This window comes from Nycticebus coucang, chromosome 4, assembly GCF_027406575.1.
Source record: "Nycticebus coucang isolate mNycCou1 chromosome 4, mNycCou1.pri, whole genome shotgun sequence".
Lineage (NCBI taxonomy): Eukaryota > Metazoa > Chordata > Mammalia > Primates > Lorisidae > Nycticebus > Nycticebus coucang.
The window spans coordinates 105,440,451-105,449,966 of record NC_069783.1 but is presented as its reverse complement, the minus strand read 5'-3'; positions in this window follow the sequence as shown (position 1 = coordinate 105,449,966).

The window sequence follows — 9,516 nt, the reverse complement described above, 5'->3', positions numbered from 1 at the left end:
TTGCTCTGGACTGGTTTTTCATGTTGCCTGGAGTTTTCTGCTGATTCTTCCTCATGAGTGTTTTCTTTTACCTGTTTCCTTGTCTTAATTTTTCTTTCACTTCCTCTTGCTCTTTAAGTTACCATGCCTCTGGCCTAAGGTTGCAATGAGTCCTTTTGGTACAGGACCAGAAGGATGAGAAGATTAAAGAGCAAGAAGGGAAAAAAGATTTTAAAAAAAGAAAGAAAAAAAAAAGAGAGAGAAAGGAGAAGGGGTAAAAGGGAATATTGATAAAAAGAAGAGAGGCACAGAAAGAGGGAGACAGGAACAATATAGGGAAATACAGTATAGTGAATATAATATAGCGAAGTACAGTAGGGTACTTCGACCCAACCTTAAAAATCCCCAACCTCTGGGGCCAGGTTGGGTGGTTCTCTTGAGGTCAGCAGCTCTTTGCCAGCCTGTTCAGACATAGTACCCCACCTCCACCAAGTAGAGAGGAAAGACAAAAATGCTTTAAATCAAACCCAAACAAGCAAACAGAAAACTTTATGGGATAAAATTGGGCGGGGGGGATCCAAATAATAGGGGTAGAAACACTCCACCAAGTAGAAAGGAAAGACAAAAATGTTTTAAATCAAACCCAAACAAGCAAACAGAAAACTTTATGGGATAAAATTGGGGGGGAAACCAAATAATAGGGGTGGAAACACTAGCAAAAATGAAGTTCTAATTGTTAAAGAAGGCAATAATGGAAAATTATATTTAAACTAGAAAAATGAAGAAAGAAAAAAGAAATGTCTAGGGGGAAAATGTTGAAATTAAAAAAAAAAAAAAACCCAAGCCAAAATCAAAGCAGTATATATATCTTGCTGAACATTGGGCAATAGGTGATCTTCTTGGGTATAAGATGTTAATCACAATGCTGATACCCTGTTTCCCTGAAAATAAGACAGTGTCTTATTTTAAGGTGTGCTCGCAAAGATGCGCTAGGTCTTATTTTCAGGGGACATCTTATCTTTCCTGCAAGTAGGTCTTATTTTCGGAGGATGTCTTATTTTGGGGGAAACAGGGTACATCTCTATTAGATGGAAACTGGAGGCCTCTGCTGATTGCTCAAACCCCTCAGGGTGGAGAACCTAAATCTTGCCTCTGCCCATTTAAAAGGCACTTTAAACTGTTAACCTTGGCTAAGCAGAAGCTTTCCCAGGAAAGCACTTGTCTCTGGGATCACTCCTGAAGTGGCTACCCACTTACCCAGTGTGCCAAACCAGTGTCACTCTATGCCTCTGAGAGCTGAGGCTATAAGGCATCTCAGTCCCCACCTTTAGGCTGCTTAGTCACTAGATTACTCACCCAAGGTCTCCCACTGGATCCTTGCTCTGCAACCCTGAGGGCAGAGCTTGCTGGGGCAGTTCTCCCACAATGACTCTATGCGGCCCACAGCCAAACACTATTAGCTCTGTCCAGCTCAGCTGTGCAGTCTGGGACCCTAGACAATGCTTAAGTCCTCCGCACTCTCTCCCAAATTCTGCCAAGGTAGTTCAACTGAGTGCCACATCCAAAAAAAAACAAAACAGCTCACAGGTAAGGCCTTTCCAGTTTGCAATCTCATTGCTGCTGTATTTAACAGCTGCCCACGGGATTAGACCAAATGAACACACGCAACCACTTGCCAGTTCTCCACTGCTTTTGTCATCCTCGTGGGGTCTCGAAGTCTCCTGCTGACTCCCTGTGTCCTCAAAGGGATGTTTCTGGGCAGATCCCACCAGCCAGAGACGTCTGGAGTCTTCTCTCCCCAGTGTCACTGTGCCCAGTTGCAAGGACACTGTTACTCGGTCGCCATCTTACTCCCCCCCCCCAGCTCTCTTTGTCTTTTTTTTTTTTTTTTTTTTGAGACAGAGTCTCACTCCGTCACCTGGGGTTAAGTGCTGTTGCATCATCATAGCTCACAGCAACCTCAAAGTCCTGGGCTCAAGATTCTTTTGCCTCAGCCTCCCAAGTAGCTGACACCGTAGGCATCTGCCACAACACCTGGCTAGTTTCTTTTAATAGAGACAAGGTCTTGCTCTTATTCAGGCTGATCTCCAACTCCTGAGCTCAGACAATCCACCTGCCTTAGCCCCTAAGAGTGCTAGGGCTACAATTGTGAACCACCCTTCTCTTTTCACCTCCTCCTTCCTCTGTGAGCATTTGCTGAATTTCACACCTGTGGCAGTTTGAGAACACAGAAGCAGGCCTAGACTATTCCCCTTTGAGAGGTGGGGTCTCTGCCCTCTGCTTGGGCCTGGGGGTTCATGAGTGCTTCACCCAGCCGAGGAGGGAGGCAGTGGCACAGTGGCTTGGCATGGCCAGCACTCTGTGCTGAGGCCTGGCTGCCATCAGATCACTGCTGCAATGTTGTGAGGAGGCTCAGGAGGCCGCAGGCTGGGAGCAGGGGAATGCATCTCCTGTGGGCTTTGGATGCCCCCAGAGCTGTTTAGTTTTATTAAATGTAGCAATTGCACTCTGAGGAGGAATTACTGTGTGATGAAACACGTTCCCCAGCCACTGCAATCAATTTGGGTTTCATGTCAAATTCACAAACATCAGCTGCCTGCCCCAGCAGCAGCAGTAACAGCAGCTTAGTGGCTGCAGGAGGCAAATCCAATTGCTATGTCTTTACCCCACACTGCTGGCTTCAGAGGACAAGGCCCTGTGGGGAATCCACCTTGGAGATTGGCCACGGAGATCCCAGCATGCAGCTTTGGTCAGAGGGGACAGCATGCCCCGGCCACACGCTGACCCCTCTGCCCTTCTGGAGAGTGGAGAGGCAGGAGAGTCCTCCCCTGGGGCCTCAGAGGGAAGCTCCCTGGCAGGCATCTTGATTTCAGATTTCTGTCCCCAGAGCTGTGAGAGCCCATGGTCATTTGTTACATGGGTTCCAAAGCAGAGGGAGAGGGGCAGGCCGTGTCCTCTGTGGACCCACCTGCAGCCACCCTTTGTAGGAGCAAGTGGGGCATGTAAGGTGTCTTGCCCCTCCAGGGAAGCTTCCCTTTCTGTTGCCAGCCTGTCCCTATCTGGCGGTACCAACCAGCATTAGCAACTGCAGACGTGGAAGCTGAGCCAAGGAGCCCCAAAGCCAGGGCATGGGTACCACCTGGTGTGACTGCCTGTCTATCCTGCGGGGTCCCTGGGACTGCTTCTGGGCCATGGGGTTGAAGGCCTCCGGGTCCCCCCCTCATCTCTCTCCAAAATACTCTTTTGGATGCTATTGGTGGGAAGTCTGCAGGGGGCCTGAACCCTGAGTGCAGGCAGCCACAGTCGATTGTACAGGAAGCCCTGCCGAGGAACTGATTTCAGATTAACTGCTGTTTCCTTCATCCAGGTTGATTCTCAGAACAAGCTCTAACCAGCAGAATGGTCGGGACTCACGTCCCAGCTGAGCCCACATCCTTGGTCAGTGTTTAAGGAACACCATGATTTGTACCCTCTCCCTGCACTATGGAAAAGTGCCATTGATTAGCCTTTTTGACAGTTGCAGGAATCCTTAGTTACAAGCTCATTGCCTTGGGTTTCTTTGCTCTGGGTGAACCCTCCCCAGTCAGGCCACAGAGTACAGGGTGGTCAACCATCATGGCCAAATCTCAAGGGACACAATTTACTTCACAGCCCTGAAGAGTTGGCAGCTGCTGCTGCCAGGCAAGGCCATCAACTGCAGGTCCTGCACCACATGTGGCTGCTTCTGAGAAGTGGAGCTGGGGTGGGAAGGCCTCACTGTCCGGGCCAGGCCTCTCTCCCAGCCACAATTCACCCACACGCTGTGGTCAAGCCATTGCCCCAGCCACTCAACACTCCCCTTTCATGTTGCCTAGTGGGCATGTCACCGCCCCAGAAGTGCATGCACTGTCCCCACCCTGACCCTCTCAGCCTCACAGACCTATAGGCATCAGTCCCTCTGTTCTGGAAGAGAACACACTTGTCATTGGTCAAGTAGTGAGTTGGGGAGACAATTTGGCTATACAAAGTGGGGCAAGAGAATGCCAGGAATTCTGCACCCCAAAGGAGTCAAGGGCAGTCCCGGGTCCAGTGGGAGGTTGGGACAGGCCCAGCCACCCAGTGACGATGTCATGCATATGTGATAGGTTCGTGCCTGGGTGTGTTCTGCACACCTGGGGCCTCTTCAGACCTGGGACCATGGCAGCTGCCAGCTGGGAGGGGTCAGGAAGACCTGGCACGTTGTGCAGGGGCCTGGGTCAATGGGAGTATTCCATTGACCTCAGGCATCTGGAAGTCACTCTGGGCCTATTGCCAGGAGATTCCCTCTGTCTTGCCCACACATCATTCCTTGTGCAACCTTCTGGAGACAGAAAACTTAGAACCACCCAGACTGCGTTCTGACCTCAGTTCCTCTCACTCTTAAGACTGGGTTTGCTAATCCCAGACCAGGGCAGAGCAAGGCATCACGGTGAGGGTCCAGGCTTTTCTCTGCTGTTGCCTCGAGCCCAAAGCTATGCTCTCCCAATGGCCTCTCCCTAGCACAGCAGGGCCTGGAGCCACCCTGCTCAGTGCTGAGCCCTGGGATGGCAGGCACTCAGTAGGTGCTTGGTGCGGGTTTTTGAAGGAAAATGAACAGAGGTTGGCTACTCACCTCAGTTGTGTGCATGTGCAGTGCTGGAGACTTCAAAATGCTTGACATGTACTTCACTGAACCCTCTATGAGGTAGGAGTCATGTATAAACATGAGAGAGGAGGAAGCTGAGGCCCAGAGAGGGTTGAGGGTTGAGCAGCCTGTTCACTTCCACACAGCAGGAGGGGTCAGGGGAGATCTCAGGCTGCTCCCCCTGGGCATCCACCTGCTAGTGATCTTTGGGCCTCCTCCTAGAGGCTGGTTGTCCTGCTCCAGGATTTGCTTTGGCTGTCCATTTCTTGGCCAGAGTCTGGAGGACTACCTTGTAAAGAATCCAAGAGGAGTTTTGTGCCCCAGGCAACAACAGGCTCTTTGTCTGACTCTTAGTATTGCTAAGACCAGGCACTTAGCTAAAGCAACCCATCAGAGTTCTCCTTTATACCTGCCCCTGTGCACAGAAGTGACCTGTGGGTGACACTTTGAGACAGTCTCACCCTCCACCCAGCCCAGTTAGCACCCACTGGGAGCCTGACTTGCAGCTATCATTAACTCAGTAGTCTTGAAGTTCTCCCATCCTTAACACATTTGTAATCTGCTGTTCTAGGAAGAGCTTCCTTCCACATCCCCGTTGCTGGGCTCAAGGATTCTGCTGTCAGCAAACATCTGGACTGTCCCTTCTAGTGCTCAGTGCACCAAATCTGGCCCCTGTGTACCTGCTGCCCTTCCCTTTCTGAGAGTGTCCTCAGCACCATAAGGGAGTCCAGGCTTCTCAGGGACTTCTCCAGGAGCCTAGATTCTGCCATTTCTCGAGAAGCCCTGGTTCCATCTGGCGGGGCTGCCTCAGGCTTACTTGGTTCACTCTCACTGATGACTCAAAAAGAGTCCGGTGGGGTGAGGATGGTGGCCAGAGACCAACTGGGAAGGTGCCATGGGAACACGGATGGGGGAGGTCGGAGTGTCAGGCAGGTCTGAGGGACATGAAGAGTTGGGATTGCAGAGCCTGGATTGAGGTCTCCACTAGACATCCATGTGGGAATGTCAATGTGACAGCTGGAGCTACAAGTCTGGGGTTCATGATAAAGGCCGGGGCAGTGGATGCAAATCTAAGAGCTGACAGTGGGGGAGGGGAGGGGAAGCAGGAGAGAGGACACAAGGACTGGCCCTGGAGCCCTTTGGGCTCCAGGGTTTAGGTGTGTCCTCATTGTGAGGAGTCCTTTGGGGTAAGCCTTTCTGACTACAGGGGCAGGTGGCGTTTTCTGCTGAGGGCTGTGACCTGAGCCTTTCCCCAACTTTGGGAGCACTTGACCAGGTGATGTGGGCATTTGGAGGCTACTGGAGACACTGGATGAGGGGAGGGAGGAATCAAAGACCCCCCACAGCCTCTGGCTTGAGTGATGGGTAGTGGGATGGGGATATTGTGAGAGGCACAGGACTGCTTGGTAGGAGTGCCCTGCAGGGCTGGAGTCAGGCCGGGCTTCCAACAATATCCTGGACACCCCAGAAACAAAGGGTGTCACAGAGAGACACAGGTGGCAACACAACAGATTTTACAAGGACCCATGCCTACTGAGGGCAAAATCAGACACCCAGAGAGAGACAGGGATGGATAGGACAGGACAGGGCAGGAGTCGAGTGTGTGTTCAACCTCAAGGTGTCTTTCTTTCTCCTCAGACGCAGTGCTGCAACACAGTGTGCACTGCGATGCCCTCCAGCTCCCTGAGAAGAAACAGCTCACAGTAAGTTGCCTTCTCCTGGGACCTGGGAGAGGACTCACACGTCGAGCCAGATGTTGAGATCCCTTCTCAACATCCTTCTCAAGGATCCTCAAGGAGGGCTGATCCTCCCACAGCCCTCAGTTGGGGATCTGGAGATCAGTCACCCTGGATTTCAGGTGGACCCTGAATCCAGTGACTGGCGTGTTGACCAATGCTCTTGCTATAGTAAGGACATTTCCCAAAGCAATTATGGGGCTTATTGTCTGAGGAGTGACAGGAGATTCAATCAGCGGGCTCAGGAAGGGCCTGGCACCAGGAAGCTTCTCTGTTGCTTTTCTCTATGTATTTTTAAAAATCTCTAATCCTTCAGCTTTTCTTTCTTTCTTTCTTTTTCTTTTTTGGTTGTAGTTGTCATTGTTGTTTGGCAGGTCTGGGCTAGGTTCAAACCTGCCAACTCCAGGGCATGTGGCTGGTGCCCTAGCCGCTGAGCTATATAGGAGCTGAGCCAGCCCTTCTTCAGCTTTTCTTTTACGTCGGCAATTTGGTTATTAGTTTTCCTTATTCCATCTTCTGCTCTTTTAGATTTGCTTTTTCATTTTATATTGATGTTGTTTTAAGCCTCGTTTCATTTCTTCAACACTGCATTCAGTCATTTTCATTTCGTTCTTTACTGTAAGAATTTAGATTACATTTAAACTGTAACCTCGTCTTTTAAAAGTTTTATCTACTTCAATTCCTCTACAGTGAGAAGTGCTTACAGGAAATTTTCTTCTATTCTCTGGGTTATGTTTCTTCCAGAAGGGTTATCTTTCCTCTGTCACTTATCCTGCCTTCCGTACTTTTTCTTCTTCTCTCTTCCCTCCCTCCTTCCCTGTCTTCACTAAAGCACACCTGCTTTGGGGCATGCAGCAAGACACAAGGCTTTACTTGGTTGGACACAGCGTGAGCAAATTCATCCAGTTTCCTTCCCCACCTTACTTGTGACCTGTTTGTCTTCCTCTGAGCTGCACCACCCTGCAGAGAAACAGTTTATGTCCAACCCAGGAGGATCAGTCCAGCTGCACCACAGGTTCAAGGCCAACCCCTGGCACCCTGTGAAGACCAAGTTCTGCAGTTAGAAAGGGAAGCAGTTGGATCCCACTGAACTGTGCCTGCTTGGGTGGGGTGGGGGGGCAGAATGAACCTAGTAGTGAAATTCGTCTTCAAAGCCCTACAACTGTGGCGAGGCCAGATCATGCTGGAATGAGGAGCAGGCAGGGGGTGGGCCTTCCCAGTCACTGGAGAAATAGTGCCTTTGTCGCTTTGTATTAGCACCGATAAGCCATTTAATTTAATTTTAAAGTGACTATGGTGTGCTTAAAAGAGCAAGAAGAAATAACAAACAAGGCTTCTCATCTTATTTATCCTCAAGCAGTTACCCGTATGACTTATCAAGATTGTCAGTTTAATTAACTCTGGCTGTCTGGGGACGCAGCTCTTATCGATATGAGAGAGCGCTCGGCTGTGCAAAGCCCTGTCCCAGGCCTCTGGTTCATGTAGGTGCAGCTTTCCGGGGGGTGTTAGGGGATCTCTGGTCACTCTTTCTTCTCTCCTCCTGTGTTCTTAGGTCCCTGAGCTGCGACAGAACCACCTCCTGCTTTTCTGAACTCCCCCCACCCCACCCCACCCTGTGCACATTAGAGTGTCTGAGCCCCACCCCAGGAAGGCATCTGTGCACCCAGGCACATAAGAAATGTAACTTGTGTGCTCCAAACTCCTCTTAACTTCTGTGTCCGAAACACATGGCAACCAGTTAAGGGACCCTTCTTCTCACCGTCCTATGGTGCCCCATGTACTGTACACAGCTGGAGTCAGAGCCGTGGGGTGTCCAGGGACTCAGGCATCTGAAATGAGATGTGTGAGGGTCTCAGGGCTGTGCTCAGAAAGTGACCAGTTCTGGTCACTGGCCAAGATGGCGCCAGGTCTGGGTGGACAAGATGGCCCCATACCACAGGGACTTGCATAGTCCTAGAGGCTAGAAGTCTGAGGCCGAGGTATGGGGGAGTTCCCAGTAACTCCATCCTTCCTGAGCTCTGACACCTTGATAGGACTACCCCTTCCTCCCTCTCGACTCTCACCCACACACACAGTCACTCCTACTGATTTTACCTGCTCTGGTAAAAGCCCTTCCCACAGCCCCCACGACATGAGTCTGAGCTGCCACTGCCTTGATCGTGATAGCTTTAACAGTCCCTCTGCTCCCCACCAAGCCTGGCTGAACCCCTGCAGCCCCATGCACAGGCCTGTCCCCCAGCACTGGCCTCCTGGTTGCCACTAAGCACCCTCCTTCGGAGCCTGTGCACCAGCTGCCCCTGGACTTCGCTCTAACTTTAGGTCCTCATGAGGTTTCCACCAATGCCCCTGAGCACTATACCCATCGCCTCCTCTACTGTCAAGCTTCATTGTCCCCTCAACACTTGCTGCCATCTGTATCCATCCTGCTGTTGCCATCTTGCCTGTGCTCCGGGGGGTGAGCCCAGCCCCCTGGGGCAGGGGTTGTGGTGTGTCCCTGTCATCTCTGGGACAGCATCCAGCACATAGTGGGTGCCAAATGAATATTTACAAATGAAAGAGAAAATTATTATGCATTGTAGACAAATTTCTGTGGAGAAAATTTAGAAAATAAGACAACAAGAAGCAGCAAATTCAAAAAAGAACCAAAAATACCCAGGAATATGACAGCTATAACATGTTTTTTCCTCCCCGGTCCTTGGAGTCAATGTTGGAGCAGGTGTTCTCTCTCGCTGTTTTGAATGAGAGAATGATTCCTACGGGGACCTCACGGCAGGCAGGGAGGCATCCAGGCTCATCTACCTGGGACAGCAGCTGCTTCTCAGATGTCCCACAGCCTCCAGCTGCCCCTAATGTGGTATCCCCACTCACTGTGGGGTTTTTTTTGCCCTGGCTTCAATCTAAGCTGATTCTGATCCTGGTATATACAAGATTCTTCCCTGATGCTCAGAGTCCCTATCCTCTGTGCCATTGGGTTCTAGTCAGCACCAACCACTCACTGGTCCTTTGGGGCAGCCCTGTGTGGCCCCTGCCCCCCTCCTAGAATAGACTGCTGCATACCTCTTCTCACAGGATCCTCACCCTGAGACAGTTTGAGCCATAAGTGAAGATTCACTGGAGGGATGAACATTTTTATCAGGCAAAATTAAATTCTGATGCACA